Raw genomic sequence first — 18,373 nt, forward strand, 5'->3', positions numbered from 1 at the left:
ATGCTTTTTATTTTTCACTTTGAAGTATTTGTTTGACTCCATGCAACCTTATTCAGCTTTCAAACTTTTTCTGAATCAATTTCATCTTCTCTACACAGGTTTGATTTTATTACTTGAACTTTAGCTTTGCCCTTCATTCCAGTGTAGTCGTATAAACAAGCAAATGATGCCCAAGTTGTTACAGTCGATACAGTGTCATTAGCACTAAAGCATTCAGATATATGCTTATATAGCTTCTTATAGACTCATAGGATTTGATATCTAAGGGACATTGGCTGGGAGATTTTCCTATAATGTGTGGAATCTCCTCTAAATCACACATAATACTGCACTCTGGAGTCATATGGGCTTTGCATTTCATTTAAAGTAAGAGTTTTGATTGAACTTTTTTATAACTTTGTAGTCAACATTCTGTTGTGCAGTAAGAAGATTTTATTGACGTCAGTACTGTTTGCCGCACTACTCACATGGGTGATCGTCTTATTCTTGAGGCTCATATATTTATTTTAGGTCCATCTAGTTCTCAGTAGGTGGTTGCCTTTTGGCTTATATTGTCAGAGTGGTGTCTTTAATCAGTTTCTCTGTTAGCTTTAGGTAATCAGATTAATGGGTCCTGGCAGTCAGATATCTTTTTAGCATCCAGCCACGAAGCCTGAATTCCCTAATCTTAAACGCAGCAGAATGGCTCTCAAGCGGCGGGAGAAGGTGAGAATAGACACCTTGATACACATAGGCTACCGCCCTCTTCTGAACTACACACAGATACAGTATATTCAAGAAGTGGTGGCATTAACCAGTGAAGTAGCCACGTATGTTCTTGAGTACATATCAAAGCCACGCAGAGACCCCCCTTCACTGTGTCGTTGTCTTTCTCTTTCCACATCCTTTCTCTTGCCTCAACAGTTCTCAGCTCGCGGTGTGTTGGAGCAGAGCTGTTGATAGGAGTGTGTGCTCACTGATAAGTAAACACTCTTGAAGAGCTTATGGAGAGGAAAAAAACGTGCTGAATATTCCCTGCAAATTGTGTTGCAAAGCGAGCCCGAGGACGAGCGGCGCTCAGCTGGCCGACGTCAAAAGATAACCGAACAATCCAGGAGGCGCACTGACTGTTAAATAGGCAAGTGTAACGAGTGGCAATTACAACGCCCTGTTTAGAAAGCACGGCACAGCTGAGGGTGTGTTTTGCTTCAGTCAACACAAGGGTTGTGTGTCATGCCTCTGGAAGTTCCAGTAAGTATCAGGGCTCCCTGATAAGTAAGAGATGAAATATAGCGTTGGGATCGACTGCCTGTCTTCAATCTGTTAGTGTCTTATTGATTGAAGTTTTCTCTCAGTATTACCTCTGAACTTTTAAATCCGTTCTTGCTTGTTTTGACGGGAGAGCACACTTGTGTGAAATTTTGTCATTTTGATATAAATTGATGCAATTATGATTATGTGTCTTAGATCAATCTTCAATGAACCTAACAATGTTTTTGAATGCTAGAGGAAGCCGGAGTTGGAGAGAGAGCCCATGCAATCACAGAAAGACTGAAGGAGATATTCAAACTAAGCTTTACACGATCAGAATTTTTGGGGCCGATCAGCAAGTTTAAAAAAATTAATAACCTGTCACTGAGCGGATCACAAAACGGAGCAGTGAGTCTATTTAAATGACCTGTTTATTTACTGTGTAAACTTGTTTATTTAATTCCTTGAAAATTATATATTTATAATAAATAATGGTTCTTTGTTCATCTATTTATGCCAGTGAGACATAGTGAGACAGACAATAAATTAATGGTCTTCTATTAAATGGCAGGAAGTGCATGAAACAATATATCTATTTTTTGTGACATTTTTGTTTGTTAGTGTGCCGTGAGAGCAAAAAAAAATTCCGACAATCCCTTCGATGTAAACTGTAATTCAAATCCTGAACCTCCGAACTGTGAGGCAGATGCCCCAACCGTACTCTACCATGCTGCCCCTGCATATTTACTTTTGAGATTTAATAGGTGAAATATTGTTGTAATGTGTGACTAATTGAAGTTTGATTAGTTTGAAGGGAGACTTTAACTTTGGTAATTACAAACGTCATGTGAATGTTTAGCTGTCAAAATCGTGCATCTTGTCTTTGATTAAAGGCGGCATCAGGATACAACTTGCGCACTTTGATCATCAGGTCAATCTTCCTATTGATCCCGATGTCAGCTTTTGGAAGGCGCCAACTTTCTGCTCGAAGAAATGGAAATCATTGATACAGCCGTCTGTAGACCCGAGCAAATGTTCTCACAGGAACCCCCCGTTGAACATGTGTCCAACTGCCTGAATGTGTTTATTTCACTGTTTACATCCTTTCTTTTTTGGTCATTGCATTAACCGCATTGCCCTGTTCTCCCCTCCACAAAAGCACTCATTTGTTCATGTCAGCTCAGTGGAGGCACGCGGACTGAGGAAACCCCCTCAGAGTGTTTCTTTATCGGGATCTGTGCTAGCAGTAGGAACATCTTCATTTAAAGGGGAGCCTCAATAGACCCACTGTCAAACATATTTAGAGGCAAACTTGACATGAAATGTGAGCTTCTCACAGAGGCCGCCAGAACAAGTCCCAAAACAGCTGACAAAACTTGCCGTACTCCACATTGCCTCACACTTTATGAATTTCTCATCTTGTGCTCTCTAATTTCATAGTCATCACCAGCTTCCTGTATTATGCTTTTTTGTTGTTGTTGTTTTTACAAAAGTGTTTCCAGAATTCTGTGGAATATTTAACAGGCCCACAAGTGCAAAAATCACATTCAATCCACTTAGCTTTTTAAAATACACACTAAATGTCTAGTTTTTAGTTTTTTAAATTTTATTTTTGTTATTTTTAATGTTATTGGAGCATATTGACAGTTGCCCATTTGACAAATACAAGATGAAGTCTGGTATGCTCTGCTAGTTTGAGTTCTATGATGTTTACGTTTCAACTTGGGCAGAAATAAACCAAAGTGCTGTAAATATTACCGGTAGTTCAAAAGAAGTCATTTGCTCCCTCGGTCATGCATGGGCACGTACTTCTGGAATACTCTGTAAGTCTTGATCAATGTGGTTGCTCCTCTAGTCAGTTAATGATAACTACCACGTAGCACAATAGAAATAAACAAAAGAACGAGAACAAATCCCCCAAGTCAGGAAAGTTGAAGAAATGCAGAGCTGCACAAGGAAGTGATGTCACAACTACATACGGTTCAAATGTCCTAGTGTGAGTACACCTTCAGACTTGATTAAAAATGATCTGAAACTCAATCTAAAACTCAAAATTTCACCAATCCTCTCATGAATGGAAATCTATTGTGGTTTTCTTACTTTTATTGTTTTTTTTTGTTTTCTCTTTTTGTTTTTTTGCAGAAAAGCTGCAGCAAATAATAGTCCACTGGTGATGGTCGCATATTCTGCAGCTATGGTTAAAACATGAGAAATATTACATTCTCCTTGATGCCTACAATATTGCCAGTCTGCTCTGCTTCGCTCAGATTGAGTGTGGCCTTTTTTTAAAAATCATATATTACACCTATAGATGATGCGATTCTAAACACGCATTTGGCCTCCCTTAATTGTTCCAAGGGCAATTCAGACACTATGTAGAGAAACATATTGGGATAATGGAATATGGTCTGGTGGAAAATTGTAGAAAACATTACATTGTTCCCTCTTTTTGTCTAGATGATAATTTAAAGACTGAATTTAAGTCCAACCCCTGACTGAAGAATATCCATCCATCCATCCATCCATCAATCCATCCATCCATCCATTTTCTTTGCTGCTTATCTTCACAAAGGTTGGGGAGCGTGCTGGAGCCTATCCCAGCTGGCAGGAGGCAGGCTACACTCTGAACCGGTTGCCCGCCAATCGCAGGGCACATAGAGACAAACAGCCACACTCACAATCACAACTAAGGGCAATTTAGAGTGTCCAATTAATGTTGCATGTTTCTGGGATGTGGGAGGAAACCGGAGTGCCTGGAGAAAACCCACGCAGGTACAGGGAGAACATGGAAACTCCACACAGGCGGGTCCGGGATTGAGCCCAGGATCTCAGAACTGTGAGGCCAACGCTTTACCAGCTGATCCATCGTGCCACTCTGATGAATAAATTTCCCAAAATTTATGTTTATAGAGTATTTGTCAGAAGCCATGTCTGTTCCAATGTGAGTGAATGTCAGCTGAGTGAGCCAATTTAGCTTAGTTGCCGAGGTAGTCTGATTACTGGAGCTTACTGCAACGATATGGTCTAATTCAACTGTAATGAGCATGACTGAGGAGGCTGCCACGATTCACTTTAAAACCCTCATTCAACGATGAGTTCATTCTCTACAGTTTTGAGATGTATGCCAATCCAATAGAGACTCATTGTTCCTCTCCTCAAATGTTATTTTCCCAAACACAGTGACTCATGAATCAAGCAGCAACCACGATACGAAATGGTGAAACAATGCTCGGAAAATGTGACCTGGAGCTTTATAAAAAGCAAGCAAGCCTTAATATTGCGTGTGCACACGGAGGCAAAATTACATGAGCCCTTTTTCATTTTGCAATAATCACATTTCTTGCTGCTTTGTAGTGCATACTTCTCAAACTGTAGTTAATGGAATAGTTGATCCACCTTATTAAGAATAATGGCAAGACTTTTTTGCTTTTGAGATCATTTGAGAACTTGTTTTATTGTATTATACTGCATCTAAAAAGGGCTCCAGGCTTTCCTTGAGAAAAATAAAAAGCAACTCATCTTTTTTTATGTCGGACTGCTGTGTAATAAAGTTGAATCAGCGCAGGCCAATATCCTACACGGTTCCTCAGAAATCCATATATATATATATATATATATATATATATATATATACATACATATTGAAACATGGTGTAATTTCTGTACCCATTCCTGTGTACTTACGCTCGCCCCACTATGTCAGGAAGATGATTGCAAGAGGACCTGTATAGTCAGCAGATCAGGAGATGGTGTGGCTTTCGACAAGTTTGATGCGCCACCTATTTCCATTAGCTATTATCAATGAATCAGATTGGAACGAAGCAACAGTATTGGTTTTCAATGATGGGCTTCCCGAGATTGCTTTATTTAGTATAGAAGTAGAGATCGTTAGTGAATATATTTTGTTGACCTCACAGTCGGCTACTTTCAAAATCAATCCCTAAAGCACAAATGAGAGGACCGGCAAATGAAAAACAGATTAAGAATACAGAGTCTTGTAGAATATATGATAAAAAAAGAACAATGCTAACTGAATAAATAAACAAGATGCAGTCTTCAGCTGTTAATGTGCAATCACTGTTCCTATAATGACCTTTGGGGAGCTGCATTGATACTACAGAAAGCTTGAAAAGAGATTACAGAGGATCTTTAGGTCGCCCACTTCTGGCATTTCAAGGATAAGAACTGTGTAACGAAAGTATACGTCATCACTTGCGACAAGAGGTAACACCCAGTTGCCACTCTATTGACTGCTCTTTGCTTGATTGCTTCATATTTATGGCTTAGAAGTGTTTATCATACACATATTTACTATAACTATGATGTTACTACTGTGTTAGCTTTGATTAGTGATATTACATAGGTATAAATTTGTATTACAATAACTTATGTACACAGCGGAGCTAATGTACAATGGTTTTAGTTCTCTTTGGGTCTATATGGCAAGTAAAAATTAAATAATGTACATATTCAAAGTTCTGGCATAATGATGGAATTTTGTCCATTAAGCATGTCTGCCTCATAGAAAGAGAGAAGAGTCTAGGTTTGAATCTTGTCTAGATCTTTGTTTGATGATTTTTGCATGTAAAGTACCGGTAGTTTAATTAGACCCTGTAAATGTGTGAGTGTTAACTGGGATTGGATCCACCTTCCTTGTGGCCGTGAATGTGACCATTTTTTGGATTAATTCTTTTGTTTCAATTTATGATGACGTGGATGGGCTGATCATATTGTAATTAGTGCTTTTCCAAAGATGGTCAGTTGAAATCATTGGTATTTTAATGTGAACACGGTAGCTCATTCACAGGTTAAAAATCCGACCGTGGTTTAAGATCAAAGCAGAGATATTTATTTATATTTTAAAGGCTACAAGGCTAAGGCTAAGATAGTGGAGACACCAAAGCATTTCAAAGGAAATGGGGCAATCACAGCCTTTTGGGAATCCCATGTACCCTAATTAGTCCTGCATTTACCTCAAAGGTTTTCTCTTAAACCAAGTCCCCAGAGTGTCACGACTGGGGCTCGAGGGCGGACCCAAATGCACGACTCCAGAGGCAAGCAGGTAGAGTACAGAAAGCCTTTATTCGGTCCGTGGTCAATGATCAGCGAGTTAGTCAGGAAAAGCAGCAGTATCAGAAGAGGCAGGCTTACTAGGATGGTCAAGGAACAGGCGAGGGTCGGTACACGGTAGGTCAGGTATACGGGAGTGCGGGAACGAGGCATGGGAATGAACGATCTGGCGGAGGACTAGTTGTCCCCCGTGTCCTATAAGTACTGGGTGTAATCAGCCGAAACAGGGTGCAGGTGTGTGTCGACTAATTGGCTGACCACACCCAGTCTGGGGAGGATGCCAGGAACATGACTCAGAGTGGTCTCCATATTCATATTTACCATGTAGCTCTGTTTTTTCTCGAGATAAGACATTGCCAAGTGACTTAGGGCTCTTTATACAAGCAAAGATCTTTTTTCAAAATGAGTACGAACGTTGTCACTTTGACCGTTTGCTGACGTTACACCAGTGTTTTGGAATCACAAATATTTGAGAGAGGTTTTTGAATTAAAATTTTGTCTAAAAGGAAGGATTGCCACTTCCATGTTGCTGTTTATCAAAATATTTTACATTCTGCTAATGTGAAGACCTGCCTACCAAAAAATCCAGCTGTGATGAAAAGTTCAATTTAAAAAGGCCACAATTGTTTAAAAAAAAAAAAAAAAAGTTAAAAAAGGAAGTGTGATCTGTTTTTCTGTATGTGACTTCTGTTACATGGGTCCCATCAGAAGTTGAATTTTCCCAAGCATCGAAACGTACTGAATGTTTTGAGAGTGCCGCAGTGTTTTACTGCAATCAGACTTTCTAAAACGACCCTATAATCCATTAGCACTACAGCGGGCTGCCTTTACGGTACATTAGTTTGTTTCCTCACTGTAGGCTGTTGTTTTTCTGGGTGCATGCTACAGTAAAGAAGCATATTCCTCCCTACGGCATCCAATTACCAGTATACGTTTTTTGTGGGTTTATTTTCTTGACTTTTCAGTGTAAACTTGATTGCATTGGCTTTCAACAGAGCCTCCATTTTCATTTGATGGAGTTGTATTTCAAACCCAAGAGTGGATTATTTATTTATTTTTACAGACAAAGCAGACTTATTGGTTTTCTGTTAGGCTCTGTTTTATTGCTACTTTGTTTTCTGGATGTATTTTTGCTTTTGTTTTTTTTTTATATATAAACTTGTCATCATTTTGATTAATAGACCGGGCTGAACTGTTTGCGACTCACCATTTATTTATTTATTTGTTTATTTATTTTACACAATAGCAAAGGCTCGTCGTTGTGTAATCCCCTAACAATGACATGAATAAAATCTTTGATAACTAATTATTTAGTGAAAATTATCTTGCTTTAACCTCTCAACATGAAGTCATGTTACTATTAATTAATCCATAATTTAGTTTTAAAAATCTTTTTATTGAAGTGGTTGTAAAATGAACATTCCCTTTACTGTATGCTTCAACGTAAGTGATTAAGAGTGAAAAATGCTCAATGAGGGCTGCAAAATGTTGGCGATTGGGTCTATTGCCAGTACTTCTTTTATTGTCTCCAACCACTCTATCAAATACCACTTAATCTACTTCTCTGGGTTCACAGATTGTGGATGGACCAAACCCTTTGTACACATACAGTATGCAAATTCACACTGCTTGGGCAGCTTGAACCAGAGGGCTCATCTCTGAGCTGCCAGTAAAACGGGGGCGTGAGGGTTCTGTGTACGCTAATTAAATGTGTTTAACCCAAGGTCATCAACTGAGATATGAGAAGGAATAAAAGCCTAGAGAGATGTCCGGACTTCAGGCAAAATCACGGCAGAGAAACTGAGGAAGGAGAAAAGATGCAAAGCAAGGAGCAGATTGACAGCGTTGGAGGGGTAGAAGAGGGCTTAACCATGTTGTAAATGTTTTATACAGGTCCTTTGAACTACTCTGAGTGAAGGAAGGCAAGCGGTGTATGTGCAAATCTCAGTAGAAATCCAAGCCCTCTCCCTCAGATGAACCAGTTAACTTTGAGAATGGGACAGCATTGATGACCACACAGATACAGTACCCCGTAAAAGGTTTCTGTCAGATGGGCTCTGTATTGGACAGAATTATGCTAGTCTTTTACATGTGTGTACATGTAATGATATGCCATTATTGTCTATATAAATGTCCATTTCGAAAAAAAAATTCAAATGTAATTATCATACTACATAAAGCGTGAACATGAATACTCTGAGTTGAATGTTTTCAAACTACTATATACATTAATTTGAGGTAATTTCGCATCCATTTTAGTGGTAAGTAGTTGTTAAGATGATGAACTAAAACGTTGCCTCGTTCACTCATGCTGTTGTAATTGTTGTTGGGAATCAGTCACCGTGTCCTAGCGAGCGGTTTTAAAATGATGCTGTTGTTATGAGTAGCACTACCATTAGCATTTATTGCTCTGGTAATTTGAATCTCAGCTTGTGGTAAATCCATTACCGTGTAATTAAATGGCTTTGTAAAACTCTTTGAATGGTTTTGTTTAGATGGAGTGGTCTCTACATGGGACATTGAGATGTTTCCTGAGAGAGAGTGGACTTGTGTGTGAAGTTATTAAATAAATGTGCTTTTAGTGTTTAGCCTGAGCATGAAAGTGTCTGAATTCCAAAAGGCTTGCACGTTTGGAAACGGGCACAAACATAGTTGTTCACGCAAACAGATATCGAAGCTGATCTAACCAGAGGCACCCAAGATTGCTTTTCTGATTCACACAAAGTTGGCACGCAGCTCATTTTCTGCATTTGCAGATGACTTTCGCACGCGTGAAGTATTTATTTCCATCGGAATTGCGATGACTATATTTAAATACCATATCTGAAAGTCAGGTATAAAGGGCACTGTGACAAAAGCGAGAATGTAACTTTTCATCCTATGTAAACATTTTGAAATGCCTGAAACCAAAATGATCACGACATATCTGTTGAGCGTTGCAATTGAAAACATTCTGAATGATTTAAGAGCTGACTCGTAGCCGGTCACAAGAAGAAGTGATCCCAAATTACAAAACTCCATTCATCTCTAAATTTCTTGCCATCTACATAGGTCCTTTCAGTGCACTGTAGCAATGGACCTTTCTGACTTGTGATCTTAAGGTCCACCCCCCTTAGCAACAGTTGCCATGTCCCACAAGCTTCCAAAATGACAACTGAACATAACAAGTTTGAAGTTGATTCTCTGTCGCTTATTCCAGATAATATTGTGGGATGTTTTTTGCCAAATGCATCAGACCTGTCCAAGAGAGTTCTACAGACAGGTCTCAACTATTTCACGCAAGGATATTTACATGGAATTAAGAGTTTGGACGGAGCAGGACGCAATATCAGTTACAGCGAAATGTTGGCGATCGATGCAAAAAAGTTTGACGCCTCACAAACTTCAGATTGAAATCCAACAGGATAAAATAGTGGAATCGTACTACACATGTAAAGCAGGGTGAGTACTTTTTACTTGGATAGATCATGAGTAATACCATTGTAGTCTTTAGAAGTGAGTTAGGTTTGATTTTCTACAAGTGCATTTAAACAATTGTGATTAACTCAGTCAGGGCTGTCAAACTCAGAGAAGATACTTCTCCCTCACTTACCTTTGAACTTTGAGCCTTGTGTTTGTTGATATTGTTCACATTTATTTGTACATGCGCTCTTCCGCAAGCCTTCATCCATCATAGACACTTTGTCAACTGTATTTTAGGCTTTGGAAAGTGAATCAACCGGGCCCCTTGTAACCTAGCAGGATATTTTTCATAAGAATTACACGTCCCCTAAGCGCATCTGAGGACCATTTTGTTTGTAACATTAACTTTTCAAAGCACACATGACCGATAACCATCATTGCTTGTGGGACATGACGACAAGAGGGGCGAGTCAAGCCAGGGGTTAAGACAATCCGGCTAACTGATTGGCTATTATTGTACAAGTGATTGACAGGTCGGAAAGGTCCGTTGGCGCTGGACTCTCTCAAAGCAGTTTTTCTGTTATGCAGTCACAAGTTTTCAGTGCTATGTTATGCAGTATGGGCGTACACATTTATCTGCCACATACTCTGGGTGATTAAATCAATCTGCTTTTATTGGATTGATGTTATGCAGTTGCTGCCCCCCCCCCCACAATTTATCTTAGTGATAGATTCAATAGATTATTTTCTGTTACTCAGTCATATCTATATTTACCTCTTCCACTTCTGCTTCTTCTTTTCCTTTCGGCTTGTCCCGTTAGGGGTCTCCACAGCGTGTCATCTTAGATGAACTCATATTTGTTTGGCACAGTTTTACTCCGGATACCCTTCCTGATGCAACCCCTCTGCATCAAACTGGCGAGAGAAGCTTACTGCACCTGGTATTCCCAGGTGGTCTTCCATCCAAGTACTAACCAGGGCCAAACCCGCTTAGCTTCTGAGATCTGACAAGATTGGGCGTTCTCAAGGTAGCATGGCCGTAAGCCTTATTTACCTCTTCCACTAATAGTCATTGTTATTTCAGACTTCATTTTACAGTTGAAACACACATGTTCCAAGGTGAAAACTATTGGGGCAACCTCAAGTGCAAAACCCCATTTAAAATACGGTGGTCTTCACCATTTTTACACCTGTTGCCAACAGCGTAAGCAATCTGTTCCAGTGAATGAACAGGCAATTCAGTCCCCACCGCCCACTGTTTGGAATCTTAGTAAAGCAGACCCTAAGTTTATATCCATGACACAGCACTGGCTGCGTGTATGCTTCTGACTCATTTGCTAGAATGAGGTCCATTCGGTGTGGATGGTTGGTGCAGCAGCAATAGTGGTTGGATTGTTATGGCTTTGGGGAAGGGGTGACGCTTCCCCGGCGTCTCAGTGGAGAGGCATGCTTAGATTGGAGATTCAGAGATTCTAAATGTGCTGAGATAATAGGGGTGCATTTCTGCATGCCTGCAAACAGTTCTCTTCAATTCTTTTTCCATTTTATTTTAAAGTATTTTGTCCCTTTTGTGTTCAGACATTGATATTATGCATTTCTTACAAAAATCTCTCCATGTTACCCTTCAGGAGGAAGCGGACTTTGTTCCATTACATTGGAAAAACACTAACTTTTGTCAGTGCAAAAGCAAATCATGCAAAAAAATATTTGTCTTAATCCAGTGATGCATGACATTAGGTATGCCCTTTCCACATTTAGTGGAGACTGCACTTTCTCCTGCTGGATTTCTGTTCATGCCATGTGCAAACTCAGATAGGAGGAATGGTGAAGATTGGATTTTATTTACATTCTCACACATAACTTTTTTTAAAGTTTTAAGGAAAAACACCTACACTCTTCACCTGGGTTATATTTTACATTCCATGTCCTCATTCCATCTCTAAGACTAAAAAAATCTCGACAGGGGAAACCCGCCAAAATAGAGAGAGATGCAATTAAAAGGGAGTTAGAGCCACCATTATCCATTTTCTACACCGCCTATCCTCACTACATTCACAGGTATGCTGGAGCCTTTCCCAGTTATCATCTATCAAATCCAGTAAAGATGAGGGAGGAACATGAAAGACTGTGAACCAGGCCAAATACGTTGTACAGTATTTTGGTTAGATTTTTAGAGTTGAGCTCGTGATTGTCACCAAGATTTACCTTCTATTGTGTTCAGTCTTGCTCAATGAATGGAACTCTAGTCTTTGAAAGAGTTACTACACAAAAAAAAAAATTTGTGTAAACTGGCTTTAGATTCTGTAAATCTGCTTTTTCAGATTTTAATGGATTTACGTCGTTGGTTGAAAGTAATTTAACAATTGCAAAATTGATTTTGCTCCTCTGTTTGAATCAAGGTTCTTTGTCACTGTCACAAAACAAATGAACAGCACAGTTTTAGAAAAATCACTAAATATATTGTTTGTTCACATATTTAAATTACACAAAATTGTTGGTTGTTTTCTTGACAGATTCATGACTAAGTTATTGTTTTTTTTTTAATAAATAATGAGTGACACCCAAGTTCTGTTAAAAAACAAAATAATAAAAAAAATAATACACGCATATTGAGATTAGGGACTGACAAATAGTATATATTTGTGAAAAAATTGAAGGTTTTGGCCAAATGCCACTGCCACTTTCTTTATTTCTTGCTATTTTAACAAACTTAAACAAAGCAGTGTTAAGAGTATCTTTAGGCATTAAGTTCTTAAATGTTTTGCACTTCTGCCCTTTTGACAACAAACATCGCTTTGTTACTACTTAATTATTGTGACTTAATTAATTAAATATTTATATTTATTCCTATGGAAGTCATAGTCTCATAGCAGATTGTGTTAAATTTAAGAACAGCAAGTGTTCTGCAAATTAAGATGGTTGCAGGGCATACTCTGAGATTCATTTTAAACCGGGTTGATTTCAAATCTTGTCAGATTTCATGAGCCGTCATGTTCAACTTCTGATTGTTCATACGACCATCGGATTCCTTTTTGACACGTCAGATGCTATCTCGTACCCTGGAAGCAGAGGTTCGACTGGCCCGTTTTTGCTTCACTGTTCTTGCGCAAAGATGGGAAGGTGTTGTGTCGCTCCAGAATATGCATTTTTTCAGAATATGCATCTATATTTCTGTGTCTCTTTTTAAGTTTCTGGGACAGATGAAAGGGACACAGTTAAAAGAAGCACATTAGTTTGTTGATAGCGTCAATGCTTAGCAGCTGAAAAAAGCTGATGTTGTCATTGTATAAACACTTTTTTGGCAACCTTGTCTGACTTTCTAACCACTGAGGGACAAAAAAACACATTCAACTTCTGAGAATCCACTCTTTCTTTTTAAGGACACACTCGCTTCTTGTCTTTAAGCCCAACAACAAATGAAACGGCTGCTTTTTAATCTCAAAGATGTCTAATGATTTTGGGCTCGGAGTGCCTCCCAGACAGCAAGTGGTGGCATTTTGTTTATTTGATGCTTTCAAATGAGAGAATATTTTATACTGCACCTCTAATGCATTGCTTTTTGTTTTGTGGGTAGTCCACATAAGCCATATCTTTTATTCTACTTGCATTGTTTCTTGCTCTTTCCTTCCATTTTCTTACTGTACTTTAGAGACTAAAATTGGCACACTTGCTATAGATGTTTGTCCTCTGCTGAATCTGGCAGGAGATATTTTAGTGTTGAGTCCCTAACAGAAGAGTTTTGTTTTTTCTTCTAGAAAAACTGTACTACATGCAGCAACAAGCCCGGTTAGTTCTTACTTTTAGCTCTTTTTCAGCCACTAGGTCATCTCTGCTGGCGCTGTGTCTCTCCACCACTGCTTGTTATTGTCAGCACAAAAATGATTTCTCATAATTATCCTATTATATGCGGCCCTGAAATAGACATGAGCTCAAGCAATGGGGTCTTCTATTCAAGTACTACTCAGAATCTTGGCCAGAGGGCTGATATACCAATGAAGTCAAGTTATTTATGAGCTTAGAAGCGTGATTCATGTTTAAGAGCATTACTTTGCACGTTAAGTGGCTTGGAAAAGAGCCCTTGTTGTGCAGGAATTCTCTCTTATGTCTTTTCAATGACCTTGTGGCTCGAAAGTGTTCCTTCTACAGGTTTCTAAATGATACAGAAGTGTTTCCTTTATTTCACGATTACACCTTTCTCAGCTGCACAGCGGTTGGATCTGGTTATCTTCTTTCAATTTGTAACTTGAGATTTTTGTCTCTTTTTGCTTGTCGATTACTCTTTTTCCTGTATATCCCATGATGTTCAAGCCACAGTTCCCACAAGCCCCGGGGCCACAGCTGTAGCTGCTCCGTGTCGCTCCCTGACCTCCCAGCGTTGTGCTGCAGAACAGCTGTTCCCTTTACATACACACACACATGCACCAGCCAAGTGCCGCGCTCAGAGGGAGGCCTGCAGGGTTCATTACCACACACACAAACACACACACACACGGACACCCACACAAGCATATGTGGTCTGACACGAACATTGAATTTCACCACTAGTCTCTCACGAAAAGAGATGCTCATTATGTTACGTTATTGTAACCCCGATTAAAAACTTGTGCACCGTCATCACCCCGGTTGCACCTTGACCCAGACAGCAAACTCCCAGCCGGACATCCCAGCCACCCAGACTCCAAGTCTCTTGCTGAAAAGTTGAGCCCTCCCCGTTGTTCTTTGGGATGGGGACAAAGGCGACCTTTGACCCATGGGCCATGACCCCATACAGCTTTGGAGCCTCAGTTCAGTCATTTGACACCACCTTTGCCCATCAGTGGGGTATCATATGACCAACATGGAGCAGTTCTAGCCGCAGGGGCTATTTGTGCCACTGACATCATGGCGATATACACAAAGAAATGTAGATGGCCTCACAAACATACACACACGCATACATTGGGGTCTATGTAATGGCTGAGATATGCAACATTTTTTCTACATGTGGCATGCATTCAGGTGTCAAGCCAAGAAGCCAAGTAGAAATCATTGTAAATATTATAACTAACTCTTTTTTTTCATATTCACAATGAGAGTGTTGGACTCATTTAGCTCAATCGCAAAAGGGCTTGACTTTCTAATTCCATTAACATCTGGAAATAGTGCCCTTAGCAGGTAGTCTTCCAGAGAGCCTTGGGACGTTTTTCTTTGAAGACGATGACCAGCTGTGACCAAAAACAAAGGATCTATGTGATCATTGTCATCAGTTCATCATTCATCATTGAGGCTCCTGGTTTGATACATTTCTGCACCATCTACAAGAAACACTTAAATATGGATGCCATATTCCAGTCACCTTCTTATTATTTTTTGTTACAATACTACTCCTAATACTGTTCACCAGACAGTAGAGTATATTGTTCTGGTGCAGCCACTACTTTCTGAGAAATCACGCTGTGTAAACTTGCCAATATTTGGATAGATGCTCTGTTAATATCGTGTGACATATTTTTGTCCAAATTCCGACAAAGGATCAAGAACTATTGCATCAACACTTGCTGACAATAGCCAATTTTGATGGATTAGCCCTCTCTCTTCCAGGTGAGCCAACCCACATCTCAACCCGCTGCTGTTGGGTCACTGGCACATTTCAAGTAAAGAATGATCATGATGACTAGGGGCAGAGCTAGAGATTGGCAGCGCTTTGAGTCACAAATTCAATAATAATCATTTAATAAAAATGTGTTTGGTTCTGTGATTTCATACAAAAACATTTGTTTAAAATCTTACTAACAATGTGAAATGCCTGCTTAAGGACACATGGGAATGAACCAGTCAAATTGGAGGGTTGGAAAAGCTTTACAAAGAATTAACTATTTGGATACAAGCTATTAAAATTAGTTTACTAGTGCCTGACTGATTTAATTGGTCAATATCAGCCCTTTTCAAATCAGCAAAAAAAGCAACTATTTTGCTATTTTCGTCAAATTTTACATTTTTTTTTAATGCACATTACAAAGACAAATGAACATGCAACACAAAGGCCAGGAGGCAAGTACCATTAAACTTGACATGAATCTTTTAAACTCCGGCACCTTGTTTCCTTTTTATGCGTGTTTTACTACTTAAGAGCTGATAAAGTTGTCACAAATGTCACAAAAAGAATATCCAGTAAGTATTGTACATACAAAAGCATTTATTTGTTCTTTCTGTCACTATGCCTTACTGGTATAAATGGAGGAACAAAGATACATTATTTCTTGTAAATGAAATGTTTTTTTAGCCATAAGCAAAATTTTATAATTTCCTATCGCGCAGATTGCTCATGGGAGACGAATGTGCCACAGCACACTGGTTGGGAGTCACCAGATTAGAGAATGAATACTTTAAGATATCCAGTATATATAATACATATATATATATATATATATATATATATATATATATATATATATATATATATTACACAAGTATATATAGTAAATTAAAGGTCAAGTGTCGTCAAACGGATGATTTTTGGTTTATTATTAATGAAAAACCCACAGCCAATATGGTCCCATGTGTTTTTTGACCACAAAACATGATTTTGACGTATACAGCTTTTTGTAACTCCCGGCATGAAAATCCGCTCAGGGATTTGTTTTCGAGAAGAAGCAGGAAGTGACGTAAAGGACAGCGGCGCCCCCAAGTGGACTCGTTTGTTTCCATTAGTTTTACCTCCGGGAAGGTAGCTCGTTGTTCCTTCGTGTTAGCCAAAATGCCGGCTCATTGCATTGCTGCGCATTGCTTGAACACTCGGGAGAATGGAATTACCCTTCATAAGTTTGAAAGAAACCCTGTTCGTTGTGAAAAATGGATTGCACGGGTGCAGAGGACAAGAGGTTCGTGGGTTCCAAATGACAGGTAACTGTGTATACAGCTCCAAAAAAAAAAAAGTTTGGGGCGGACCACGTAATTCGTCTCTCTCATAACGTAGCAAAAGATCCGGGTATAAAATGTGTTGATGTGCGCATACAGCTACTAAAAAAATAGTAGTTTGGGGCGGACCACGTAATCGGTCTCTCTCATAACATAACAAAAGATCCGCGTATGAAATGTGTCGATGTGCGCGTCGGCCAGCCAACAATGTCTCAGTAGTGTTCATCGCGTACTGCGGCGACTTGGAACATACCCCTAAAAGTAACACAGCTCGGCTCCACCTCCTCCTTATATGCCACCACGGGCGCCGAAACTCAGCCACACCGGCGGAGGCGCCGCGTTCGGCAGTCACAGCTTCTGTGAAGGCTGCGCGTCAGGCTTTGCGACGGGGGCAGCTCTGAAGAACCCAGCCGAGAATGCATTACTCAGTCGCGTGCACGCATAAATCGCCCTGGCTCGACTGCGACCACCCCCCTAAAGCAGGACCACTCAGCTCTGTCATAAGCCACACCGGCTGGCTGCGATGAGCCGCAATGACTCATCTCCGCCGCGGGAGTGGTTCGGACGGGATGCAGTTTGGCCGTGATCGGATATCATCTGAATATGGCTTGAAACAATAGTGTAATATTGCCCTGAGGGCTCGAAACAATAGTGTAATATTGCCCCGGTAACTTCACTCGGTTATGTGGTGTTGTCCTTTTCGAAAAGAGCTTCGGTGTCAGAAGGGGTGTCGGGAAAAATCTGAATATCTCTGTTGTTCGGCTTCCATAGTAGCAGGTACTGTGCGTTTTCAACGGCGGAAGTGACGATGACGTCAAGGACAGATGACGCGACTAACATGGCGACCACTTGGATGTCGAGGGACACTCAATTGCGCAACTTTGAGCATGGATGACGTGCTCTCCGCTCACTTTTTTTTCCGTATAGACATTGAATTGAATACTGTTATATGTATTTTTCATAACAATATCTATTTTAGAATGTTTATAGGGATGTCACTCCCACTTTAACAAGTCATTGTTCCATCTTGTGATTGGATCGGTGATCAGTTTTAAAGTTTTAAATAGCTGATCGGCCCCAAAAATCCATATCATGTAAACCCTAGTTTTAGTCTCATAGTAGATATTAGATACTAGATATTTTTTTTGTCGTCTTTCCATATGTGGCACGTATCAAATTGCAAAATGCAGCCGTCCTGCCAGCTCTGGCTCGCCACACATACACACACAAGCGAACGTGACGGGTCACAGTTCAGCGCTGACAACGGCTACATGAGAGTGCCCTGCACATAAATAAGCCGACAAATACGGACACACACAAAGAGACCAACACCTGCCGTGGAGTTATGGCTGAATTTAAATGTAGACCACCAGCTGACAGTTATTCATGATTTATAAAAAAGTCCAGGTTAAGTTTTCGCCTTTTCAGTACATCGAGTGTGAAGTTTGAGGAGCCCATCAATATTTGATGTGTCTCTTGAACATGTTTGCATAATTGATGCAAAAATCTAAATTCAATCATAATTGCATCATAGAAGACATTCTATTCTCTTTCTTTCCCATTATCTTTTGTCTCCCTCTCCCCATGATACTTGTCTCTTATACACCATCCACGTCATTTTCTGTCTCACACACACACACACACACACTTTTTCACACACACTCCCCTCTTCACACACATGCTCACAGATGGGTGCCGACAGACAATCAGTGTGATCTCTGCGTATGAGTGACACATGGTACTGATGAACCCACTGGGTACCCTATCGCTTTGC

The 18,373-nt window shown here is 39.9% G+C and overlaps 1 protein-coding gene and 1 pseudogene across 1 annotated transcript in view; one reads left to right on the forward strand and one right to left on the reverse strand.

Moving 5' to 3' along the window:
- The window catches only part of ext1b (exostosin glycosyltransferase 1b), a 120,936-nt gene that overhangs the window by 55,890 nt on the left and 46,673 nt on the right, over positions 1-18,373 (forward strand). The gene's annotated exons all lie outside the window — the stretch shown is intronic.
- LOC133504347 (5S ribosomal RNA) lies at positions 10,629-10,747 on the reverse strand (annotated as a pseudogene).

This window comes from Syngnathoides biaculeatus, chromosome 1 (assembly GCF_019802595.1).
Source record: "Syngnathoides biaculeatus isolate LvHL_M chromosome 1, ASM1980259v1, whole genome shotgun sequence".
Taxonomy (NCBI): domain Eukaryota; kingdom Metazoa; phylum Chordata; class Actinopteri; order Syngnathiformes; family Syngnathidae; genus Syngnathoides; species Syngnathoides biaculeatus.